Source organism: Momordica charantia (genome assembly GCF_013281855.1).
Source record: "Momordica charantia cultivar OHB3-1 chromosome 6 unlocalized genomic scaffold, Mcharantia_2.0 BLBB01000006.1, whole genome shotgun sequence".
Lineage (NCBI taxonomy): Eukaryota > Viridiplantae > Streptophyta > Magnoliopsida > Cucurbitales > Cucurbitaceae > Momordica > Momordica charantia.
The window spans coordinates 16141636-16169023 of NW_028275164.1; the positions used below are offsets into that span (position 1 = coordinate 16141636).

A 27388-nucleotide genomic window follows, 5' to 3' on the forward strand; every position below is an offset into this window, starting at 1 on the left:
AGACCCTTTAGGTTATTCACGGGACATTATCCACTTGTATATCAGGGTATATCAAATATATACCTCGTATATCAGGGGTATATCAAATATATACCCAGTACATATACTGTCCCGGTTACACTAAAATAACCTCAGATGTTTAGTTTATTGGATTTTGGACGATGCAATGCTATGAATTCAACAACAAATTTATTGAATAAAACTTTATTGAATATAGATTTGTTTTTATACAAAATACAAACTACGAGTTTAAGGCAACACACCCAACATACATACCTCGTATATGAAACAACTGGTATGTTATAACATACAGTAATCCTCCCACTGAGTATTTTATAACTTAGGGTTTATTATTTAAGAAAAATCGGCTAAAACATTTTTCCTTAAATAAAATCATTTGCCCAATACAACTTGTTCATATTAGATATTTTTACACTAATGTTTTTAGTTTATGAAACGATTTAATAAACTATAACATTGTTTGCATGCTTTTCTAAAATATTGACTAATTCAACCCCTAGGTAGATTCCCAGGTAGAGGTATTTCCTAAACGATCAGCTTAAATACCTCAACCTAGACAGAACATTGCTAAGATAGGATTCCCTTATAGGCAATATTTTATAATCAAGTTTTTCTTAAGAAAAAAACTCTAATCTTATTAGAAAAAACTTAATGTAAGGTTTAATTAATTAATTTTAAAACTCTTTTTTAAAACAGACCCTAAACCTACAATATTAAGCTTTAAACATACATATAACAAATATACATATAGTTAAACTTATAAGGATGCATCAAATGACATCCATAAATATAAGAATTATACTTACTACATAAATGTCATGCTCAATACAACTTATTTTTCCATTAATTAACATAATAATTATATTAATTAAAAGAAAAATACATCATGCTTCATATAATATAACACTTACATTAATACAATGCATGATCATGCTTTAAGGTGGGATTTTAATCTAAATGACATGCTTTTTGTATCATATATTTAATTAAGCATACATTTATAATGCATAATAATTAAATAGAAAAATTGGACCGAATTTTGACATCCTAAGAAAGCAAAATTAAAAAAACATTTGAAACAGATCGAACCCGCAAACCGATGCCTCAGAACCACCAGAGAAGTGCAACACCATAGCGCTCCCATCGCAGAACTTTGTCGTCTTCTTTGCTGTTTTCTGGAAAAAAAATGTCTAATCCGTCACCACGAACACCTTTCAATCGACCTGAACTTACAGACTTCATACATAAACGAATGCCTAAAACAACAGGCCCTTACATGATCAAAATCAAGCAAAATTGCAATTCTAAACGACAAAATTTGAAAACGCCCAATTTGAAAAACCACGTTCATAATGCAGTCAAAAATCCACCAAAATCTGTGTAAATTTAAGCAGAAAATTCATAACGAAAAATCACTCTCTGATACCAATTGAAGGGATGTGAATCCCAGAGCGAAAGAAGTAGAATGCGTTCTTGAATTTCTTTTGAAAATTTAAAATACAGAAAAATATAAAACAGGGAAGAATGTTGGATTTTACCTTTGAAGTTTCTTCTTTGTGTAAACCCAATGAGACAATACGACTTGATCTTCCATGCTAAGTCTCTCGGTTGAGAATCCAGATTGTGGGATCCAATTGCAAGGGATTGAGAGAGCAAGAGACTTGAAAGTTTTTTTTAACATTTCCTTAGGGTTCAACTTACTGGGAAAATCCTAAGACTATGAGGATATCATCTTCTGAATCTAGGGAAAATCACAAGACCATCACGATATCTTCTTTTTTTGAATTCTTAAAAGGAATTCAAAATGTAGAAAATAATGATTTTTCTCATCTATAACATTAGCCCCCACTCTTAAAATATATAGTATTAATTTTGAATCTTTATCCAAATTTAACATATATTTATATAATGCATCAAAATACATTATATACATTCACTTATATAATTTGAATATTTCAAGCTATTTCATAATTCTTGATCCTCGTTTTACCCATTGTGAGCTAGCAATGGGACCTAATGGACCTACAGATCAAAACTCTAACGATGCAAGATTAATCAGTTAAGCTCATTAACCGAGTTAATCAACATCTGTTAACTGCGAGTCACTCCACTAAAGACGCGCAGCTGCACTCTTCTCACTACAGAATATTTTTGTGTCCATGGATGTACGACCATTAACGGCAAGTCAATCCTTCACGAGTGCTCTAACTCTAGTTGGGTCAAATTATCGTTTTACTCCTACGTTACATCTTGCTCCTTAACTACTACTTCTCCTTTAATGAACAACTCGGTTATTGTTCGACCAATAACCGGAATTCCCTCTCGGACCAGTGAAAGGGTGGGGCCCCTTGTTCAAGGCCCGAAGTCAGTATGTAAGGGAACACGCATCTACTTCCCTAAAGTCAGGAAGGATTGAATTTCATCTTGCATAGTTATGTTTCTAGCTCCCCACTCGATCTCATCCCCAAAATTGTAGGATTAATGAGTCGGCAACCCGGGTCACTCTCACCCATACAAATCAAAGGACGATCCCTTATAGGCAGGAATCCATAACTCGCTCAAGATTAAGATTACTTGGTCATCCTATGAAATAACAATCTATTGACTAACTGTGTTAGAGCCAATGATTAATTATTTCGCAGTCCGATCTTATATAAACTCATTGCATGGGATACCCCAACTCACATGTCTCTACATGAACGACCTGGATAAAGTCGTTTGTAACTATTACTATTACAAAGCAGGTCGTATCCATAGTGTTACCGGGATAAGGTATCCAACCTTATCCATGTACTATAGACCATTTAGATTATTACTGGAACATTATCCACTTATGTATCGAATATATACTGTATATATCATATATTTAATATATACATTGTATATTAAATATATACTGTATATCAAATATATATTATTTCAGACTTCTATATCGAATATATACTGTATATATACTGTATATCAAATATATAAATTGTATATTAAATATATATTGTTCAGTTACATTAAATAACCTTGGATCTTAGTTTATTATAATACAAGTAATGCAAAGAAATAATAAAAATAACTTTTATTAATAATAAATAAAATGTTTACAAATTACAAACTCACGAGCTCAAGGCACTAAACCCAACAGCGTCAATGCTCACGGTTTTGGGAGCAAAGAGGAAAGCTCAAGATTATTTTAGTTTATCAAGAATCCAACCTCTCAAATGTACAAGAAGAAGCCTATATTAGGCAACTTGATTTTCCTAAAATAAAAGGAAATGAAATTTAACTAAACCTAGACTAAACTAGTTACAAAGGTACGTAACTAAGTTACACAAATTGAAGGAGTTTCTCTAAATGGGCCTCAAAAGTGCATAAAACCTCATTCTTGGCCTAGGACCTATTAAATAAATTATACATGAAATCCAAAAGAATATTAAAAAACTAATTACCTGAAAACACTACTTTAAGACTCAAACCCTAAATAACCTCTAAATTGGAGCTCTCATGTTTAGTGTCTTCATATTTCCTTGAAGTTCCTTTCTCTACTTGTTCTCCATCTTTATGAAGCTTGATAGTTCTCATCATGTTGAAGTGGAAAGCCTCTTCTTCATTGGTTGACCCTAATGCCATGATGTGCATTGCTTGAAGCATATCACTCTCCTTTTTTAATGTGGCAGCAGATCTTGTGGTCGACGCTGACAAGAACTGGACCGCAAGACGAACCGACGGATTGGTTTGGTTGAGGCGAAACGGGGCAATGTTCGATGTTGTAGTTGAGTTTCGGCGGCAACTGGCCGGAACGGGACAGCATCCGGGCGACGTGTGGACTGAAACTTCTTGGCAGCGACTGGCAGACAACGACAGCAGATGGAGATGAAATCTTGGGGGTGTGGGAGCAGCCTGTAGATAGGGGCGGCGTGGGGGCTCCTAGTGCAAAAAGAAGGAGGCTCTGCAAACTCTAAATCACAATGTTAGAATCCTAGTTTTTCTTTAAATTTCCCAATAAATAATAATATTTACCCCCTACTATCTAGGAATTTTAGTTTTTAAATCTACAAATTTCAAAATCTACCTTAACAAATTTTTAATAATTTAAAAATCTACTTTCAAAATTTGAGTTCAAAATATAGAGTATCAATTTTAAATTATAGTTAAGTTGGTTAAATTTGATTTTTCATTATTATATTGTTTTATTAGATACAATTGATTCCCTACAATTAAGACTCATTGTTTTTTATATTCGTTCTATCAAATAAATCTCTAAAATTAAGCATATATACCTATAGTTACAGGAGTACATTGGTCTAAAATATTTATTTATTTTTTTAAAGAAAAATCCCACTTAGTCACCATTTATGCAATATCTGATATGTTTCGCCATTTTTTAAAACGCGTTATTTATTTTGGTCATTCCTACCATCGCCCTTTAAAATAAAGCACCCACGTGATGGGCTTAAACAACTAATGAAGATCCATTTGAGATATTGTTTGAGATAAAAAAAAAAAACATCTCGCAACTTGATGAATATGCCACCAACATCTTGAGATGATACATAAAAAATTAATCAAACATTTGCCTTTTTCAAGATTGAATAATATTTGAGAGTAATAATTTGAGAGATAAATAAATAATGAAACTCTAAGTGTTGTGAAAAAAAAAATGGTGGAAGGAAGTCTTTTTTTAGTAGCAGAGAATGAAAAAACAAAACTTTAAAATTCTAGTATGAATTATAATTAAGAAAAATAATTTTTTTTCTACAAAAACCATTTGCATTATAACCTTTTAAATTATATACATTTACTAGCATTGATAATTAATAATTAAATATTATTTATAATAATTATTATTATAACTAAAATAAAAATTTTATGTGGTAGGAAAACTTTTTAGCATGGTAACATTTAGATCTTATACATTTATTAGTATTAATAATTATTAATTAATTTAATATTTATAGTAAATTATTAATAGTATACGTTAGTAAATTAAGAAAGGGATCAAAGTGTCCAAAAATATTTTTCCTACATCTTACCCTAAATTATACGTAGTGTAATAAAATAAAACAATTATTTATGTTAATTAAAACTTCATTTATTTAAATGTTTCAATAATATATGATTCATACATCAGGTTCTTCAATAACTTTTTTTTTGTTACTATATCTTCTTTTGTCTTCTATTGCTTCCTCCATTAATTCTTCAATGTGTGTGACATCATTTAGACGACTACCACATCAGGACTCAAGTCAATCAACACGAGTCCAACCGTCATAGAACAATCATCTCAGGCCTGACCACCCTAGGCCGACCATCTTGGTCCCGACAACTTCGAGCCTACCATTGAGGGTCGAGGGCAAGTGCTATTTATAAAAGAGAACCAATAATTGCAACTGGCTGCAATTATTGATTTTCTTACTATTGTCTTGACACTTGTCTCAACTTAATTTGATACAATAACAGAGATAAAGATTAGCCGACAAGACAAGTCCTTGACTGGCATCTTATCTCTTTGGAATCTACTTTATAAAAGCAAAGATAAGCGTGGCCGACATGGGGCATCTTATCTTTTAAAAAGTAAGAAAAGAAATAAAGTAAAGCAAAAAATTATTACAAACTAACAAATTAAAGTAAAGATAGAAAGTGAGAGCTGATATGACTGTTTTGGACTGGAATCTTGCTTCAGAAGTTTGATGAAGTCACCCGGCTTCTTCTGATTTAGCAAGGATTGCGGATTCTGTATATCATCGTATAAGCTTCTCCGGCGTTAGATTAGGTCGTTCCATCCAGGGTCTTACTCACGGCCTCTCGCCTAAACTGCCCAAGGAACACCTTCGATTTTCGACCAGGGTTGCTTTATGAGATATAGAATCCTCTCAACTGAGTCAATCCTATACGCTAACTGCGCTGCCTCGTGGTTGGTTACTTCACATCAGAAGCTTGCCATCTACTGCATCTCAATTTCTTCTGCAAGTCCTTCACAAAAACAGACTGGGATAGTGATGATAAGATCGGAATACAATGATGTTATCCAAAAACAAAATTTAAACAAATTAATTTACATTAATTTACAATAAGAAAAATAAATTAAACACTTGAAATATCTAGTTTCAGTATCAGCTGGGCTGTGAATCTAGATATGGATCATTGATGTCGTAGCCTTCGAAGGGATCGAAGTCGTCTTCGTCGTCTTCAACATCATTGTTGACAGAGGCGGAGGAATCAACATCCGTCTGAACATCGTCTGGATCAGAGATCTGAACCGCGACTGTATTGAGAACTGAGTTGAAGTCGGCTTGAGATCCGGCTCCAGCTAGTGAGCTCATGACGGCGTTCTTGGCTAGAAGGAAACTTTCGTCTTCTTGCCTCGTCATGTCTTGAAGATGAACATCGGTCTTGAACCAGTTCTTCATCTTCTCAGCTTCTAGGTAGGAATAATCAAATTTTTCCCACCATTTGATGCGTAAAGCTTTGCTTAACGCTTTAAAATTTCCATTGGGTCCTAGCTGAAAATTCCAGCAAAAGATCCATGGTATTTGGAAATACAAAGCAAATCTAAACGTCTTAGAGAAGGGAGACAAGTAGATACTTTGTTGGAAGAGATGGTACGATCTTTGAACTTCAACCAGAAAAATTTCCTCGGAGAGTCCAAAGTATGTCCACCAACTTTGAAACCAGTTCAGGAAGTGAGATTTGTAAGCTTGCTTACAAAAAGTCACAAACCAAGAATGGTTGTAACCTTGCAGCCAAAAAACAACATACCACGCTTTCATGTAGTCGCGATAGTTGTAGGTCTGAGGCTGGAAGGTCCTCGTCAGTTTCTTACCTACAAACATACCCTTTTTCCAGGCGGAAGGGGTAAGGATGTGGAAGATTCTGAGTTTTGAGTAAATCGTCATGGAATGATCATTTCTATCTGGAACATGAGTGATTTCTACTGATTTTGAAGATCCTCTGGCAAAAAGTTAAAGCCATGAGGAAATATTTGCTTACAGACTTCTTGGACCGAAGGTCCGTCGAATTCTGGTTCGATGGTTGAGTCCACCAGGGTAGTCTTGGTGAAATAACCATTAATTGGAGGCCTCGGTTGAAAAACTTTTGGCCTTACGATTTGAGAGAATGAGGAAGGATTCCTCAGAACCGTAGGTTTTGAAGAGGTGGCTGCTGTAGCAGGGCGCCTATTTCTCGTTGTATTGCCGAAGGACCGTAACAACGTGCTTGAGGGAATGGGAAGGCTAGAAGGGCCTGATTGAATAGACAAGGTTTTTTGTGAAGAACCTTGCTGACGTCTGGATACAATTTCGAACTGGATATCCATGGCGTAGTTTTCTGCACTCATCGGAGATGGTACAGATGATTGAGAAATGGGCCTTTTGCCCTTTGAGGTAGCTGCTCTTGAAGAGGATGCTACAGTTTGAGGAGAAATGGTGGTTTCATTTCTCGGCGACGGGGTCGCTGGTTGTTTTGCGGCGGCGGCCGCTGGGTGTTTGGCCGTCTTCGGCCGGGAGGAGGTTCCATTGGGAGGAAGAGAGGTCAGAGTTGATTTAGGGGTTTTCAAGAGGTGTTCTCTTGAGAGGAAATCAGCAAGGGAATTCTCGCTTCCTTTTATAGGCACGATTTTGAAATCGAAGCAAGACAGTATGGCCTGCCACCTAGCAAAGATTTGTTTTGAGACCAGATTCTTTACATCTTTTTCAAAGATGAATTTACTCGCTTTTGAATCTATTCGGTTGGTGAAATCTTTGTTGATAAGATCTCCTTGGAACTTTTGAACGCAAAGTGCTCTTGCCAATACTTCTTTCTTCACCGTGGAATAGTTTTTCTAGGCACTATTCCAAATGCCTGAATGGTAACGGATAATCATAATTTTTCCGTTAACTTCCTGTTTGAGAATACCGCCGTAACCGATTTCTGATGGATTGGACTGATCATCCACTAGAGATAAGCATGGGATGCTTTTCGCCAGAGATTTGACGGATTGGACTGCGCGTGTATGTTCTACAGTCCATGACTTTGGATTTTTCTTCAATCTGTCATATAGTGGCAGACAGATTGTACGGAGATCTTTAATAAAGTCTCCAATGTAATTTACACAACCAAGAAATCTCTGTAGCTGTGTTTTGTCTTGTATGATATCTGGGAATTTATCCACGAATTCTAGAGACCGTTGGATTGGTTTGATAATTCCTTGATTAATATCATAACCGAGGAATCTAACCTTCGTTTGGAACAACTTGATCTTTGGCTGGGAAACCACAAGACCATTTGATCTGATAATATTGAGGAATAACTGGAGATGCTTGAAATGCTGATCTACAGTATTCGAGAATACCAGAATATCATCAATGTAGACTATTGTGAAATCTTGGTATTTGCTGAAGATGTCATTCATAATCTTCTGAAATTCAGAAGGAGCATTCTTCAATCCGAATGACATTACGTTCCATTGAAACTGTCCGAATGGAACATTAAAAGCCGTCTTGTAACGGTCGCTTGGATGAATCTTTATTTGCCAAAACCCAGATTTTAAATCGAACTTTGAAAACACTTTTGCTGAAGTGATTCTTTTCAGCAAATCTTGTCGATTTGGTATAGGATACCTAATCCATTTGAAAACTTTGTTAAGAGGCTTGTAATTTATCACAAGCCTGGGAACTCCCCTCTCTTTCTCAGCTTGATTGTCGACATAGAAAGCTGAACAAGACCAGAGGCTCTTTGAAGGACTAATGAGTCCTTTTTTGAGTAGATATGTTATCTCGTCAGTACACGTCTTGACCAGATCTTTGCTCATTTGAATAGGCCGAGCTTTAGTTGGGATTTCGGCTTCTTTGAATCCATCAACATATGGCAGATTAACCATATGCCTTTTCCTATCCCAGAACGCATTCGGGGATGTTTGAACAAACTTCCTTTTCAAGCTTTTCCTGGAAGTTTTGAATTCTTTGTTGGACGGATGGCGTATTAATTTGAATTGCCACCTTGCATGTAACGCCCCGAGTCCCTCAGGTTAGTTAGTCTCGACTATTTAAATTTATTGTTAATTAAAATTATTGATTGTTAATTAAATTTATTTTTACTATCGGGCTCTAAACTCCAATTTAAATTTATATTCGTCGGACTTCGGGTAGTGGGCCTTGTTTTAAGGATGGAACGGACTCTTTTCTCCTCTTGGGCTTGGGTATGTTGGGCTTTTGGGTTGGGTTGATTTTAAAACAAAAAGAAAGAAAAACAAAAGGGGAAAACAAAATAAACCCTAAGCTCCATCTTCTTTTCCCCCTCTCCCTTGCCCAGTCGCCCCATTCGTTTTCCGGCGACCCAGCCCCCTCCGACGACGGCATCTTCAGATTCGGCGACACCCAGCAGGCCGCGGCCCTTCTCCGACGTTCCTTGTGCGTGCGACGCCGCGACATTCCTCCGCGAACGGTAAGTCCGATGAGTAGCGGCGGCGCGACCTGGGTTCCACGAGCAGCGGCAGCGCGACCTTCCCCTTGGCGGCGTTCGAGCAGTGGCGGCCGGACACCCGGCGCTTCAGCGGCTGCAAATAGGTACAGCGGCGAGCACGACAGCGTTCTTCATCCCCGACGTTCCGACAGTCTGCAGCGGCAGCGGCGCCCCCAGCGATCTACAAGAACCAGCGTGGCCTCCTCCTCGCGGCGGCGCACGGCGAACGGCGTACAGCAGCGGAACGGCGGCAGAGTTTGAACGTTACAGCGGTGTTTTGGACGTTTGGCGGCGACCCACATCCGTTCGAAGCTCGATTTAGGCTACCCACACCTTGGCGAGTTAGATCTAGGTGACCCACATATATACGAAGTCGGTTTTTGTGGTAAGGCGTCATTCGAACCCTTTTAGAGTTAATTTCGAAGGATAAATAACGTACGTAACATGCTTTATTTTCTGTTTTGGTGTGCTTAGGGTGAGGTCAACGCAAAACTTAAGGGCGCGATTGTGAGCAAATAGCACGGGGGCGGGTGCGTGGGTTGGTGTATGTTATTTGGTTGCCGATGTACTGTCTATGATGCTTAATATTGGTTCTGATACGTGGTTGTGCAGTGTTACTCTTGTTTATGTAGTTTTGTATGCCTGGTTAGTGTTGAATGTCCGTCGGTGTTAATAGTGTGAATTCTGCATTGTTGAACTGCTAAGATCTATTGTAGAATGACGTGTGATTGTAGTGAATGCTCGTTAAAGTGAATTTATTTTGGAAATGTACGTTGTCTGAATTCGTATGAAGTGTTTGGCGTGTCTCATGAGTTTTTATTATATCTAGTAGTATTAAGTGTTCGGATGAATTGTGTTGGGCTCCAATCGTTTGAAATTTGTTGACTATGCTCCGTTATGACTAAACTCACTGTGGCGCTGTTGTTATGATTTGGTATGTTGTGAAAGCATGTTTGGTTTATTGTTTTGCTATTAGAATAATGTTTATGTTGTGGAAGCATGCTGAAATGTATTGGGGAGTTGTGAGATGCATTGAAATCATACTAGTGGTGGTGTTGTTGAGGGCGTGGTGGTGGTGGGTGGTATTAAGGGGTTAGTACTGAAATCTTGGTTGGAGGACTAGAAACGATATGTGGAGTTTGCAAATTATGAAGTGAATGTGTGAGTGTCAGGGCCTCGGGGGTATAAATGGTCGGGGGCTGATACGTCACTAATTGGGAATCGAGGCCTCGGGTATAAATGGGTCGAGGGTCGATAGCCCATATTGGATAAGATGAGCGTCGAGCCTCGGGTATAAATGGTCGGGGGTCGATGCGAGGAGTCTTCCGAAAGGGAGAACTATTGGGGCCTTGGGTATAAATGGTCAAGGGCCAATAGATTGTAAGACATCGAGGCCTGGGTATAAATGGTCGAGGGTCGATGCACTAGTGTCGGGGATCTGGGTAAAAATGGTCAGGGGCCGACACTACCAAAAGAATGGTTTCGAAGAGCTCGAATAACGGAGGTGAACATAGTTGTATGTGAGGTGTTAGGGAGCCAGGGACGGGCAATGATTTTTATATGATTGTGGTTAGCATCGGGTCTTGTAGAGCATGTTTATGGATGAATGATAATGTATTAGTAGAGCATGTGGTTATGGTTGTTCGCATACTGTACTGATAGAGCATGACGATGTATGTTTCCTTTATGGTCATGGGCTTGATGTTGTGTGTGCTTGATGAGGGCTACTTACGGAGTATATTTAATTACTCACCCCCTCTACAATGATGTTTAAGGTGAAGGACTCGTGGGTGACCGTGGTGATGGGACGGAGGAGACCTGACGAGCAAGGACCATAGGCTGCTTAGTTTTCCTGTTTAGTTAATTCAGTGGTTAGGGCCTTATGTGTGGCCAAAAATTGTTTATTTGCATTGAATATTGAGAGATTTTTCCTGTTGTAGTCTTGCTTCAGGTTAGGTGCCTATTTGAGTTTATTCCTTTGTTTAGATTCATATGGATTGATTAATAAACTTGCCTCGTGAGGTGGTCCATGAATGTTGTTGATGTTTTCCATGAGATTGTTTATCGTTAATTTGATGAGGATTGGAACTTGATTTTTATAAGTTATGTGGCACAGAAGGTTGGCAGGATGTAGCCGGGGTTTTAAATTTGATTAGTTGGATAATTAATGTGACCTAGAGGTCGAACCTCGGGGGGGGGGGGGGGGGGGGGGGGGGGGGGGGGAATGAGTAGGTAAAAAAATTGAAGGAAAAAAAAAAAATATATATATATATATATAATATAAAAGTTACCCTGAAACCAGAGGCTGGTTTTCAATACTGCACCATGTATGCGCAGACTGCAATAAATACCCCTTATTTATTTTTTATTTTTTTTAAATAAAATAAGTTTTGGTCGGTTTGGTCGGATATCGACTTTCGACCAAACCACCAACAAATCGGTTTCATATTCAAAAAATTGGTTTTGTCAATTGGATCAGTTTTTCCAAATTATTTGCTCACCCTTAGGTATGAGCGTTAATTTCAAATATAAATTTTAAAGAATGTATTATACCCTTATTTAAAGTTTGAATTGCATCTAAATTCTACACGGGTCAAAACCTTGCATAAAAAATTTGTTCTAATTGCAATTTAAATTTGGTGTAAATCTCAAATTTTATTCCACTATCTTCGTAGAGTTGGTTTTAACTCGAATCAAAATTCCATAAAAAGATGAAGTTGAAAACAGTACTTTGGTGAACAAAGTCGGGTTTCTCATTTCGTGGCTTCATGGAACTATAATGCTACGTAACTATAGTTGAAGTTGTGCATGCCTCAGTTGTAACTATACTTGTATTCTCCTAGCTACTCGTGAAATCCATCTACTTGTTCTTCATGATCCTCAAATTCGTCTTTGCCTCATAGGGTGAAATGGAAATAATGTCTTTAATTTCTCAAGGGAGCTTAAGTGCACTAAGCACTTTAAAAGTAACTTCTTTTCATGATTAACCTTCCCTTTTCTACCTCAATTGTTCTTATCCCCGTGGCTAAAATTGGTCTCCCCACTATGATACGAGCAAGGTGTAGGGCAAGCGGCGATGTCCCGATGCGGATGCCTCCTACAGGTTGACGTGGCGGATCAGCAATTGCCCGAGAACTCGGGTCAGCTAGCACTTTTCCATTCTTCGAATCACATCAAAGTGAAAAGGTAGACTCCCCTTCACCTTGCTCCATTGCAGCCAGGTGCACCTTCACCTCGGTGATGTCAACAACGGCGTTGGCTACGATGGTCTAGTCGACTAGGGGGTCGACACTGTTGCCCGAGCGGGTACAAGTACGTCCCCAATCTCGAATCAATTGGGCTCGTTTAAGTAGAGTCTGTTGAAGCCGACAGAGGAGGGAACTTATCCTCCATATTCTCCTAGAATATAAGGTTCTAGAGTTGTTGAGGATTCACCGAGGGGCTATCGATTCGGCCCCCTTCCCTCTGACCCTCTATTAGGGCGTTGTTCACCATCAAACGATCGACACCTACCTAGCACACCGGGACCTGTTCACTGTAAGTTCCAACGACCTAAGAATAGGTATGGCAGGTGTAAGTTCGACGAGCATTGTTACGATTCCCGCAAGGAGTTAGGGTGCGGGATAGTTGGGGGCGAGTAGGGATCGACATTGATCAGTTCATTGGTGGTAGAAAATGACTTTAAGAAATAGTCATCCCCACAGACGGCGCCAAATGTTTGATCAAAAAATTTACCAACTCTACGAACCTCGGCTTGGATTGAGGATGACCCGGTAGACGAGCTGGAGATGGGTTGAACAGGGAACCTGCAAAACAGAACACACTCCGATGATAAAATCAATAGCTGGCCGAACTAAACTCGAGAGAGAATTTAGTGTTTGCGTACCTGAAAATGAGATCAATGGGTTTTATTTATAGGCGACTCCCCCGAAAATGTCTTCGACAAGTCCTCAACGTCTCTTTAAGGTGGTTATGAATCGTGGTGTGCTGTTGTGGAGTCTGTCGGAGACTAGGGCTGAGCCGAAGTGAAGCTAGTTGGTCCGACCAATAAATGGAAACCAGACTTCAAGGAAACTTAGTTGGCTCGGCCGCGCAAGGCATCAACTCGGTTATAAGAGATGAGACCGAAGTAACAAAATTTAAGGCTTATTAGTTAAATCCACGTGTAACTTTCATTACCAAATCAATACGTGCAATGTGTGAGCTGAAAATCACCTCAAACACTCCCAATGGTTTGTATGAATAAAACTATGGCAATGCACCTGGGCAATGCCATTGGCTCTTTTGTGGACGTAGATTACGATGAAGATGGGTTCTGTTGGGGATGGAGTCTTTGAGAGAAGATTAATATCACTCGACCTCTCTGACGAGGTGTGAAGTTGAACATTGATGGTCCTATGGGTGGTTGTTGGATCCCAATCCAGTATGAACGCCTCCCAAACTTTTGCTATCACTACGGCCTTATAGATCACGTGATTAAAAAATGTGAAGTTATGCTTGATGAATCAGGATGTTCCTCCAAATCTAAACAACAATACGGACAACTGAAGGGATCGAATCCCGCAGCGAAAGTTCATGAACGCTTGTGCTTTGATTTTGTTTTAGGAAGAACTACTAAAAAAGAAAAATAGCTATACAAAGAAGTAGAACCTACCTTTGAAGACCGTTCTTCACCATAGACAAACGCCACCAAAAAACCTTCCTCACTATCCTCTAGACGAGAACCAGTTTGTGCAAACCGTCTTTTGAAAGAGAGAGTTTTTAAGAGAGATCGTGAGACAGGCTACCTTTGAGAGAGTTCTTCAAAATGCATCAACTCTTCTATAATACAAACATTTTTCATTTAAAGAAGAGTGATGAGTGGGGAGCAAGTTAACTCCCCACCTTACAGAGGTGGGTTATTTAGTTAATTAAAAACTAATTTAATTAAATTAAATTAAACAAAACATAATTGAATTATTTAATTAATTATGTTTTTATTTTAATTAAATATCATATATTTAATTAGAACTTTATTCAAATGCACATCTCTCTCGTAACTTATAGTTTTAATGTGTATCTCATGCACATTAATTTAAACATATAGTTTTAATATGAATCCAATTCATATTAAATGTTATTTGAATCTTATTCAAATAATTCTCTAATAACAATATAGTTCAATTTTTAAATCTTTATTAAAAATAAACTACATATAATGTATCATTATATACATTATCGTTATATAATTTGAAAATTTCAAATTCTTAATCCTCATTTTACCCGTTGTGAGCTAGCAAGAGACTTGATGGACCTACAGACCAGAAGCTCCAAGATATGAAATTAATTAATTGAACGCATTAACCATATTAATTGAACTGATTTTCGCCCAACTAGCATGTGTAGTGTATCTTATAAAATTGTTACTAAAGTGTTGGCTAATCGTTTCCAAAAAGTTTTTAGTGATGTTATTTCACAGTCTCAATCAGCCTTCATCCAAGACAGAGCAATAATTGATAATATAATCATCGGTCATGAATGTATTCATACCATCTAAGGGTTGAAAACTAGGTCAATTGGGATGGTAGCCTTGAAGCTTTATTTAAGCAAGGCTTTTGACCGTGTGGAATAGGTCTACTTAGAGAAGATAATGCTAAAGTTTGGGTTTGCTGCAGAGTGGGTTTCTTTAATAATGAGATGCATCTCTTCTACTCAATTTTCCTTGCTTATCAATGGAGAAACTAAAGGATTGATCCATCCTTCAACGGGAATTAGATAAGGTGATCTCCTATCTCCTTATCAGTTTCTTTTTTGTGCAGAAGGGTTCTCTATGCTATTACATAATGCAACAATATCTGGTCGTAACATCAGGGTTTCTTTTGCTTAGCCTAGACCAATTATTTCTCATCTTCTCCCTGCGGATGATAGCTTGATTTTTCTTAAGGCTGATGAATCTGAATGTATGTATCTTAAAAGCCTCTTGGCAGCTTATGGTAAAGCATCGGGTCAGTGTATAAACCTAGTGAAATCAACTCTTCTGTTTTCTCCAAACGTCCATATTGAAAGGCAAATATTTCTACAATCCATCCTTAGGGTCTAGTTGGTTGATCACTTTGGATCTTATATTAGCTTGCCTTCTTCTTTGTCCTGCCGAAAAGGAGAGGATTGATGCTACATTAAGGATAAAATCTGGACGACTATGCAAGGTTGTAAACGAGTTTTTTTCTCTACCGAAGAAAAAGAGGTCTTAATTAAAAGTATTGGCCAGGCTATCCCATCAAACGCTATGAGTGCTTTTCGTCTCCCAAAAAGTTTTTGTCATGAGGTTTCACAAATGTTTGCTCAATAATGGTGGGGAACCACTAATGATCACAAAAAGCTTCATTGGATGAGTTGGGAGAAAATATGCCTTCCGAAGGAGCTAGGGGGCCTACACTTTCGAGATTTAGAAGGATTTAATAAGGTTGTTCTCACTAAACAGATTTGGAGATTTCTTCATCAACCAAATCTTCTGAAGAAAAAACAAAGCCGTGGCACGATAGGAGATATAAAATTGTTAAGTTTGCTTGGGGCCAAGCAAAAAGTCAAGTTTGGGGGTGTGATTTTCCTTGTTTACAAAGGTAAAAAAACTAAATTGGTGCTGTTTTCTATCGTTTTGCACTCAGAAACCATATTTTAAGCTTAGTTTAGTGTCTAAAACCTATATTTCAAAGTTATCTTAGGTTAAACAACCTATAGGACATTTTGACATCATTTAGAGTTGATTTCTAACTGAAATTAAAATTTGGGCAGAAATTTTTTGTACTGGCGCCTTACCTCATACCGAAAGTATCTTTAATGTGAAACGCGAGTTTTGGTATGTTTAGAAACTTCTCTCAGCCCCTGCACGTGTCTTCCATGCAAGGATAAAGGCTAGTTCAATAACCAACTAAACTAAAAAGTTTGTGAAAGGATAGCTCCCCACAAAAGGCTCAACTTCTGAACTGACTTGAAGTTCCCTATAAAGCATCTTCCCTCACTCCATTCATCATCCCAAGTAATCGTTTTCAAGCTTTAGGCACTTTACTCTCAATCTACTATGTTTTCCTTTAGTTATTTAGTTGTTGTTAGTTTAAAACTTAATTTATTTCAAGTTCATTCTTTGTTTGTTAGATTGTTATTCTTTGATTATAAGTTTTTGTTAATATTCATCTCTCTCTCCATCTCTCTACGAAGTTTGTAATCACACAATCATGTGGAATCGACCGAGTATTGCTCCTCAATCTCAAAAGAGAACGAGTATGGGTCATTCGGGTTACAACTCCACCATTTTCAACTTGTTTTAATTGTATTCATCTTTTAATCATGTCATCTATTCACATCTATGTTCAATTCTGTTTCCTCTAAAGTTATGAGCTAAATTTATTTCCCCAAGCTCGGTTATGGATGATTAGCTAAAGTTTTTAAAATTCATTAATGCAAAAGGTGTTTTTCTCTTCTTTTATCACTTAGGGTTGCTTTATGAAGTTAAACTTGTTTTGGCCAATTAACGTTTTAACCAAGCATCAATATTGAAAAACTTGATACATTTCCACAACTTTAATTATTTTAACTTTGAAGAGAAATACTTTAGACATAAAGATTTTGCTCGGGTAGCCTAGACATAGGACCTCGACCTAAGGTTACAGTTGGTCTTTATTAAATTAAGTTCTTTTTTCTAATAGACATATTAGAGATGAACTTATACCTTTAAAATCGCTTAGACATAAGAAGATGATGAAGCAAAACCGATGAAAAATACAGAGAGGCGTCTGGCGCCTAGTTGGAAAAATGTTGTGTATTTTTATCTAATTCGAAATAACTGGACTGGGTTTATTCCATTGAGTTTTCAAATATCAAAACCAACATCATTCTTGATATTGTTACCCCAAAATCAATTGCAAAGTCACCGATCAACATCATTTTCATTAAAAAGGCTTCAACTGTCCCTGTGAATCGATACTCGGAATACTCATTCCATTTTATTACTTATCATAGATGTATACTTGTGCTCTATCATTTATTTTCAATCCAAAATCCCAAATAATGGCTCACTCCAAAGCAATTCGAGAAGGGATCAAATTGGTAATTTCTTTTAGCTGTTCAAGGCTTTTGGTAGAATCGACTCGTTAATGGCTATCAACCTCCTCAATGATTAGATTCATTATATAGGTGAAGATACGGCTTGGCTGCATGACATCCAGATCTTGGCTCAATCTTTTGCATGTTTCAAGGGAGTTCTCTTTTGCTAGGGAGGGGCTCAATCATCTCTCCTCAATCACGTGGTCTTCTTTTTTTCCCAATTGGCTCTTGGGCTTTAATTATAGGGACAATATATCAATGGGATTAGTACATGGATAGCCTATTTAGATATTATAATTACATAAAAGGATTCAAATATACAAAATTTACACGTTTGTCATAAAATAACCCCCTTTAAAATGGTACCCATGGACAATTTACCTTTGTATCTTTTATTTTCACCTAAATATTAATAAAAAGAAGAAAATCAAAATGGTATATTTGGTAGGTTAGATTTTAAATCCCTTATTTTATGCCCATTTACACTTTCCAAAAATAAAAATACCCAAATCTCCAAAAATCTATTTTTCTTCCGCGACCAATTTCAAAAAAACATCATTCATCCGCCTATTTCTTCTTCCTCCGGTTTCTCCTTCTTCCCCAAACACCATTTTCTCCGGTCGTTTACTCCGTTCACTCGCCGGTAGTAGTCTGTAGCAGATCGTCGCGTGAAGCTTCTCCATTCTGTTGCCGGCCATTTACTCCACTTATCCCGTAGTAGCCCGTCAACCTTCTCCCCATTATAAAGTGGAGGTAATTTGTTTCGTCTTCAATTTCTGTTACTCTGTTCAAAAATAAGAATTGATTTCATAATGGTATATTTTCCATACTCATATATCTTTAATGGGTATTTTCGATTTCTAATGGGTATGTTCAATTTCAATGGGTGTAGAATATTCTTGGTCAGTTCTTGAGGTAGCTTTTAGATTATTGAGTAGAATATTCTTTGTCGGCCGCCTACTAGATTGTTGAGTAGATTGTTGAGTAGTGTTTGATAATTTTTTGATGTCTCCCATTAACAGTTATACAACTTTGATGAATATTTGAACCTAAAAAAGCCAGAGTTGAATTCCTACAGCAATCTCATAGGTACATTTCTCTTAATTCACCTACTGTGTTATAGATTTGCATAGCTCAGCCATAAAATTTGTTTCCTAAAAAGTAGTTTTTGAAAATTTTGACTTGGGTATATTGGGTAAAAAACAGAACTAGTTTAAATTCTTTGAATGTTTTGTTGAAGTATTTGGTTTGAATTAGAGTATTAACTATATGAGAAAGTTGTAATTAATTTGAAGATTATGTTAGAAATATCTTGAGGAAGAGTTAAGGCCATTGAATCCCAAAGAACTTGAGCAGCTTGAGCATCAACTGAGACTGCTCAAGCTGGAGACATCCTTGGAGTGCATCAGATCCACAAAGGTATATAAAAATACAATATTAACGCTCACATGCTTGATAACATATATATTATAACTATCCAATTGGTAATTATATGTAGATATAATATATATCTACAACTAATTATGAATTGGATAGTTATAGAAACTCAATAGGTATATATATTATATTTATAACAAATTATTCTCTATAAGTTTGAATAATACATAGTATGAAAGTTATAAAACATGATTAATAAGTATATATGTTGGACGAGAAATTCAACGAAGAAAAAACTCGAATTAATGAACTTGTATTTGTATTTATGTATGTGGGTATTACAATCTCTAACGTATAATCCTCTGATTAATTCTCTCCAACGTAAACTTTGATTCAATGGCTTATGAGCTTTTTCTTGAATCAATGGTTGATGTCTTCAGCTTCTTGCTTGACAAACGATCTTTGAAGTCTTTGGCTTTGAGCTTTTTTGAAGACTTTGACTTGTTAATGAAGTTCTTCGACTTGTAGCTTAATGTAGACTTTGTGAAGTTTTCGGCTTTGAGCTTATTGAAGATTCTTTGAAGTCTTCGGCTTTGCGCTCGTGAAGTTCTTTGGCTTTGCAGCTTGTGAAGTTCTTCGACTTTGTAGATTGTGAAGTACTTCGGCTTTGCAGCATGTTGAAATTCTTCGGTTTTGCAGCTTGTGAAGTTCTTCGGCTTTTATCTTGTGAAGTTCTTCGCCTTTGCAGCTTGTTGAAGTTCTTTGGCCAATTTGATGAAGATTTTGAAGTTTGATGGAGTCTTCAAGTATTGTAGCTTGGGGAGAGAAGATTCAATGTTCTTGAAGTCTCATACTCTTCAAGTCTTGTTGGCTTTGGATGCTTCGCTTGACTCTAAATGATTGTAGATGATTCTGAGTGTTATGAATCTCCAATTCTTCTAGATCTCTTCTGAGAGGTGACCCCCTCTATTTATAGAGTTTTGGTGGGTCTTATATGGACAATGGACTTAATGGGCCATGGCCTTGGGCCTAGTTTCTTCATGGGTTTTGATCCAATTAGTTGATTTCATCGGACAGTCATAATAGAGACACGTGGCATAATTAGATTCGTCAATTTTTAAAATTAATTTTGGACACATGTAATTTTATCATTGGTCTTAAATGTAATTTTAATTTTTTGACGTGGCATTTAGTAATTAGCCGAAATTTCTCATTCAACAATATATATTATATTCATCGTATCCATAATAATATTTGTTTTCAAAAGTCCTCATGGTGTATATGTTATATCCTAAAATATACATATGAATAATTAATTATTAATATTCTATAATAATACATGATATGCAAGTTATATCCTACTTTAAAGACATATATACATAATGTTAATTACATTGCTAATAATAGTTGATTTCAAAAGTACAAGTAGCATATATGTTATAACCTATATACAACATAAACACAAAAATGAAATAATGAAAAAACATGAACATAATTGAATGCATAATAAGAAATATATATATAAACTATAATTTAAAAACAATAACATTCAATCATACTCATGTTTCTTTCGATGTATAGATAAACTTTATTTTCTTCTCCTTTCAATATTGGCGGCAATCAATTCGTGCTTCTCATCACTTATCTTTTGTTAAAGGATTTATCACAAAAAAAATTAAGTACATAAATCAACATCCATAAACTTCTTCTCACAAAAAAAAAACTAAAGTAATACTTCTATATTCTACAATCACCAACCAAAGAAAAGCAAGTGGAAGAATCTTCTTCTCACCAAAAAAAGTTAAAGCAGTAGGCATATTCATAAAATTGCGAGCAGCAGTAAGCCGTGAGTACTTCTAAATTGTGAGCAGCAACCATACTTCACCTTAGTATTAGTGCAATGCATCAGTAAATCGTGGGAAGAAATTGATGTTGAATAGAAGCTCATCTACTCCATGCAGAAAATCGTGAGAAGAAATTGATGTTGGAAGATCGTGGGAAGAAATGAAATGTACAAAAAAAATCGTGGGTAATGAAACTTGCAAAAAATCGTGGGTATATTTTCAATTTGAAATCATTGATAAATCTACACATTCATTAATTTCGAATTTGAAATCATGCTAATCTTTTTGTAATTAATACATGAATTAGTGAATTAACCGGATTATGGAAAAAATTATATGGGGCCCACAATAATTAAAAGGTTATGTTTACAATTTAGGGATTTAAATCCTTTCAATTTCAAACAATAATAAATATAAATGCAATAATAAGGGTAATTTCGATATTATAAAAAAATCCTACATGCAGAAATCTAAAAGTTTAAAATTGGAAAATTTTAGACATTTGTGAAAATAAGTTTCTAAAACAGTCCCCCGAAGATATTAACTCTATATCAACTGAGGCCCAAATGGCTTTTCCTTCAAATGTTAGCCACCTTTAAGGGTGTCCATAGGTTGAGTTGGGTCGGGTTGGGGGTGTTTTTTGGACCAACCCGAATTTTCGGGTTGGAAATTTGTGGGAACCCACGGGTTGTAAAACGATGACCAATCCAACCCAATAAATTCGGGATGGGTTGCTGGGTTCTTCTCTTATAACCCATCACAGCTAATATTACTGCGAGAGAAATAGAACAGATACTAGAGAGAGAGTATACCAAAGCAGCGGCGGCAACAGCGAGAGGTGGAGGTTGGAGTGGCGACAGCGAGAGGTCAAGACGGGAGCAAGGACGGCGACGGTGAGAGGTCGAGACTGAAGCGGCGGCAGCGGCGGCGAGATTGAATCTAAAAAAGTGAAAAAATTGAACTAAGCTTGTAGAGAGAGATGGGGGGGAGGAAGATGAAATTGAAAATGTTAGAGAAGAGAGAGAATCAAAATGGAGAGGAAGGAATTGAAACCTAAAATCAATGGATGGTTGAGATTTAATCAAAATGGAGGGATGAGATTGAATCTAAAAAAAAAATTAATTAGGATAAAATATATTTTGGTGGTTAAGTTTGAGGATAGGTTTCTATTTGATCCCTAAATTTGAAGAAGTGACAATTTGATCTCTAACCTTTAGAAAATAGTTCTAAAAGGTCCCTAGATAAATTTCTGTTAGTGTCACTAAGGGAATGTTGATGTGGCGGGTGAGTTGGATATTTAATAATTTTATATTATTTTTTATAATTAGGTGTTATTTTTTAATTTTCCTTGTTCATTTCTCTCTCTTCCCTCCTCCTCCTCCTCCTTCTCCGGTTCGTTTTGTCTTCCCTACCTCTTTTCCCCTCTCTCTAAAATCCATGGATCGAGGAGGAGGAGAGGAGGACACTAACGGAAATTTATCTAGAAACCTTTTAGAACTATTTTCTAAGACACTAACGGAAATTTATCTAGGAACCTTCTAGAACTATTTTCTAAAGGTTACGATAAAACTGTCACTTTTCAAACTCAATGACCAAATAGAAACTTATCTTCAAACTTAAGGACTGTTTATGCATGGATATGCACAACAGTGTGTTCCAGATTGCAGCTCGAACTCGGCCTCCGGACCGACCTGAATGCTTGGGCGGACCTGCACAAAAAGGTGAGCACTCCGACGATCAAGTCAGTATAGGTCGGATTCCCAGTTTAGTTCGAGGCCAGAAATCATCGTACCTGATCGGGGAGTGAGGCCCTCTATTATGGGTGGTAGTCCCGCTAATCTCGACGGTACATTCGGTAATCTCGGGACCGTCGGTTACCCCGGTAATCTCGGGACCGACGGTTACGCCCGATAATCACGCCGCAGACGGTTGCTCACATCGGCCCCTACCAAGCTCCCCGGTAGGTCAGACCTGGGCCAGGTTCACCTCGGCCCTCATACTTAGCATTTGTCGACGTTAGTGGCGGCCATCTCGGCTATCCGAGCTGGGCATGACTCATGAGCCCTCTTGGAGCACCAATGGGGGTCCTCCACGTGTCCAGTGTATTCCCTTCCCCAAACATTGGCCCCCACTCTGTCTGGTCCGATCTCGACCTGGCAGAGAGTTCATTCGACTTGCTTTGGGACACGTGGCGACTTCCTATTCGTGGGAAAATACAACCGTCGCGGAAGATTCATCGTCGGAATATTCAAATATTCTGACGCTTCGGATCTCAGGGAGGATCCTAGCCGCTCGTTGATTACACGTGTACGGTGGGGAAATTCTTCCGACGAGCTATAAATGTCCCCAATCCTTCAGGTCATACCTTACGTTCCTTGAATTCTTGGAGTTCGATCTGAAGGCAGCTCGAACCCTTGGTAGGTCGGTCTCTTCCCTCTCTCTTTCGAACGTAGTTGCCATGTCGTCCTCTTTTGCAGCAACTTAGGATCCGATTTAGCTTGTAGGTTAGAGTCGAGCTCGAGGAGATAGAAAACTTTAGTTCTCGATGACGGGGAGGATAGTGACGCCTCCACTTCAGGTCAGGGTTTGGAATATACCCTTTAGGATACCTGAGCACTACCTCGGATCCCTTCGTAGGGGGTTCGCTATCCCTGAGAACATCCTCCTCAGGCTTCCGGAGGTGGGGGAGGAGAGAGCTGACAATCCTCTAGAGGGATGGGTCACTCTCTACTTCAAAATGTTTGAGTACGGCCTCATACTTCCCCTTCACCCTTTTGTCCAAGAATTTCTCTTCCGGACTGGGTTGGCTTCGGCTCAAGTGGCCCCAATGGGTGGGGTTGTCATTTCGCTTGGCCATCCTTTTTTGGCTACGAGCTCGGGATAGTGAGGAGGCCGAGCTGTTGGACGTAGACCAGCTCCTCGCGTGCTTCGAGCGAAAAGGATAGCTAAGAAGCCTGGTCGGTTCTATATGTGCGCAAGGAAAGGCGCAGACGGTATAGTTAAGGGGCCGACCTCCATCAAGGGATAGGTGAGGAAGTGGTTCTACGCTTCCGGGGAATGGCTCGCAAAGGACGAGTCAGGTCGTTCCTTCTTTGACGTCCCCACTAGGTTTGGGAACCTAGGTACGGAGTAGTTCTTGCTTTTCGTATTTTCTTTTGTCATTCAGGTCTAACTCGGATTTGTCTTCGTGCAGTTTCAATCCGACCAGTCCCCGAGCTTACGCAAGCCTCTTTCGACACGCTGTGAAATACTACAAGGAGCGCTTTCCGAGGGGTAGGAAGGTCGGAACCCTGGTGACCGACGAGCTGCTGCTTGAGTCCGGGCTGCTAGATCACAACCCTGCAGTTCGTCCCATTGAATCCTCAAGGCCGAACTCTGAACTTGGTATGCCGAGCTTGCCTCACCCCTTTTTCCCTAACCTTTTTGATGACCCCTACTTTATTTTGCAGCCATGGTTTGCGGGTTTGCAAGCAGTGTGAAGTGCAAGTCCAAGGGCCGAGCCCATGCTCTTGAGGCCGCCCAGAGTTCGAAACCTACCACCCCTGTCGTGGCAGGGCCTGCCTCGGAAGATCCAGCCCCAGTGATCGAGCTAGAGTCTTCTAGGGGTCCCTCGAGGGAGAAGCGCCCCAGGGATCAGACCGAGGCAGTGGACGCCCCGCCTTTGGGCGAGGAGGTGAGGGAGGAAGCCCCTCTGAAGCGAAGAAGGAAGAAAAAGAAGGCGATCTCCCCCTCGGAGGTTGGAGCTTGCAGGGTCTTACCTGCAAGTTTCGCAGATCGGGTGGACGATCCTGCGGCCAGGATGGGCGGGACGTCCGACGTGACGGCACGGTTCAGAGTTGAGCCGTCAAGTTCCGGGGGTGAGGGACCAGGTGTTCCGCATCTCAGCTGCAAGTTTGGACCGCTGCCTAAGGAGGACGTCCAAATTTGTGAGCGACCCTGGGTCCGTTCTGCAGAGGACCATCGATTACGCCGCCGAGGTAAGACTAGTGTCCCCATTTTTTGCTTAATCTCGCCCAACAGGTAGTTCGGTCTAACTTTTTCCTTGTACCGTTTCTCAGGCGTTCGTTGCTTCCATTCAATCGGCTCTGGCTGTAAAGGCCGAGCTGGATGGGAGAGAAGTTCTGGCAGCGAGGGAGAAAGAGGAGTTCTCAGCTGCCTTGGAGGCTGCTTCCTCCACCATGAAGGATGAGCTGCTGAAGGCTCACTCTGAGGTGGAGATTTGAAGGCCGAGGTGGAGTCCCAGGCCGAGCTGCTGAAGAAGGAAGAGGACAGGCGCAAGGTCCAACTCCGAGCTGCCCACGCTATCACCAGGGGTGGAGAAGGAGAAGTTCCAGCTCCTGAAGGAGAAGGACGACATGCTCCAGGCGCTTGAAGCGAAGGATAAGGAGCTGGAGTATGCGACTGCCGAGCTGGAGACGGTGAAGGAGCGCCTCAGCAATGGAGTCCTATTGGAGGAATCGTTTAGGCAACATCCTGACTTCGATGGATTTGCCAAAGACTTTTCTGACGCGGGCTTCAAGTTCCTCATGAAGGGCATTGCTTCCGACATGCCCGACCTTCAGATCGATCTCAGCGGTCTGAAAAGGAGGTATGCCGAGAAGTGGGCGTCTGGGCCTGGCGGAACCCCTGGCCCCCAAGCGTTGGTGGATCAATATGTCAGAGATCTGGACTCTGACTACTCCAATCTCGAAGAGGACCAGGTCGGCGCCACTCAAGAGGGCGCTCCTCAAGCAGGCTCTTAGGTGACCACCCTTCACGAGGCTTTTCGCTTGTCCTTCTTCCTTTTCTTTTGTTTTTCTGCTTGTCAGGGCAGAGCTGCAAGGTCTATAAGCCTTGGCTCTGCTCTCCATTAATGAAGAAGCTTTGTTCGATTTTACTTTGGTGTAGGCAACATCTTTCATTTCTTTGCCTTTTCCTTGAACTGCAGCCAATGTCACCTCGCACCTCTTACCTTTGAGGTCGCGCCTTTAGTTAAAATAGTTGTAAGTTTGAGTTTGAATCTCTTAATACATTGCACCAACTCTGGATTTTTAACATTTCACCCTTAACTTAAAAAAAGGTTAAAAGGCTAAAATCCTAAGTCCGTAGCTATTCTTCATATCGTTCCTCGTACCCCCAAGTTCGGAGGCTTGATCATTTTGAACTTTTCACATCGCCCCTTTACCTTGAAGGTTTGAATTTTAAGTTCGTCAGTGGTTTTGGCATCGCACCTCGTACCCTTAGGCTTCGGAGGATTGAATTTGAACCAACTGCTGGAATGTGATCGCGTGGGAGTCTGTGGCCCCCATTTAATTTCTGGTCGAACTCGGAAGCATGAAATTAAATCATCACATTTATTCCGATCATAATTCTTTTGGAACAGTCCTTAAAGATTCATTGAAAATCCTTTTGGCATTTCAAGGATAATAACGCTTCAGGTGCTCCGCGTTCCACGGGTGCGCGATGACGTCTCCTTTCAGATCGGCCAATATGTACGTCCCAGGTCGGACTATGCCCTTGATCTCAAACGGGCCCTCCCAGGCCGGATCAAGGGCACCCACATGCGTTTGGACCCTTCTTAAGACCAGATGTCGGACCTGAAAGGCCCGAGGTCGAACGCGGGTATTGTAATGTCTGGCCATTCTGCCCTGATATTCCGCCAGGCGTAGCTGGCCATTGCTCTTCCTTCTTCCAACAAGTCGAGGTTGAGGAGCAGCTTTTCCTCATTTGTCGTAGGCTCGTAATGCTCTACTCTGTCAGATGGCATGTCGATCTCAACCGGGACTACAGCTTCGGAGCCGAAGGTCAGGGAGAACGGGGTCTCACCCGTCGACTCTCGTTGGGTGGTCCGGTACGACCATAGAACCTCTGGTAGCTCCTCGGCCCACCTGCCTTTCTTGGAGTCCAGTCTAAGTTTGATGCCTCGCTTGATGATCTTGTTGACTGCCTCCACCTGCCCATTTGCTTGCGGATGTGCGGGGGACGAGCTAAGATGACTTATGCCAAGTTTGCTGCAAAAGTCCTTGAACTTGGCGTTGTCAAACTGCTTCCCATTGTCTGTCACTATGGCCTGCGGTATACCAAAGCGACATATGATATTCGTACATACGAAGGACGTGACCCTGGATTCCGTTATGTGAGAGAGCGCTTCGGCCTCGGCCCACTTGGTGAAGTAATCCACAGCAACCACAGCGAACTTGGTCTGGCCCTTGCCCAAAGGGAAAGGACCAATGATATCTACCCCCCACTGCGCGAATGGCCACGGGGCCGAGATGGGGGTGAGCAGCTCGGGAGGTTGGTGGATTATGGTCCGTAGCGTTGGTAATTGTCACAAGTTCTAACGAACTTCTTGGCGTCCTGGCTGAGGGTCGGCCAATAGTATCCTTGTCGGATCACTTTGGCTGACAGCGACCGGGCGCCTGAGTGATTGCCGCACACTCCTTCGTGGATCTCTCTGAGGACGTACAGGCCCTCTTCAGGGGTTAGGCATCTCAATAGAGGCAGGGAAAAGCCACGTCGGTACAATGCCCCATCTCGGACCACGAACCGAGCTGCCCGTCTTGCCAACTTTCTGCGCTCCTTGGGGTCTTGTGGTGAGTTGCCCCTAATGAAGTCTGCGATCGGGTCCATCCATGAGGATTCTGGAGCGCCGATCTCCA

General features: G+C 39.7%; 1 long non-coding RNA gene across 1 annotated transcript; it reads left to right on the forward strand.

Moving 5' to 3' along the window:
- Nucleotides 1-18049: 18049 nt before the first annotated feature.
- Nucleotides 18050-20101, forward strand: LOC148210782 (uncharacterized). The gene is made up of 3 exons (XR_015791851.1): nt 18050-18282; nt 18552-18618; nt 18835-20101. It is a non-coding gene; the product is annotated as an uncharacterized LOC148210782 (long non-coding RNA).
- Nucleotides 20102-27388: the final 7287 nt, after the last annotated feature.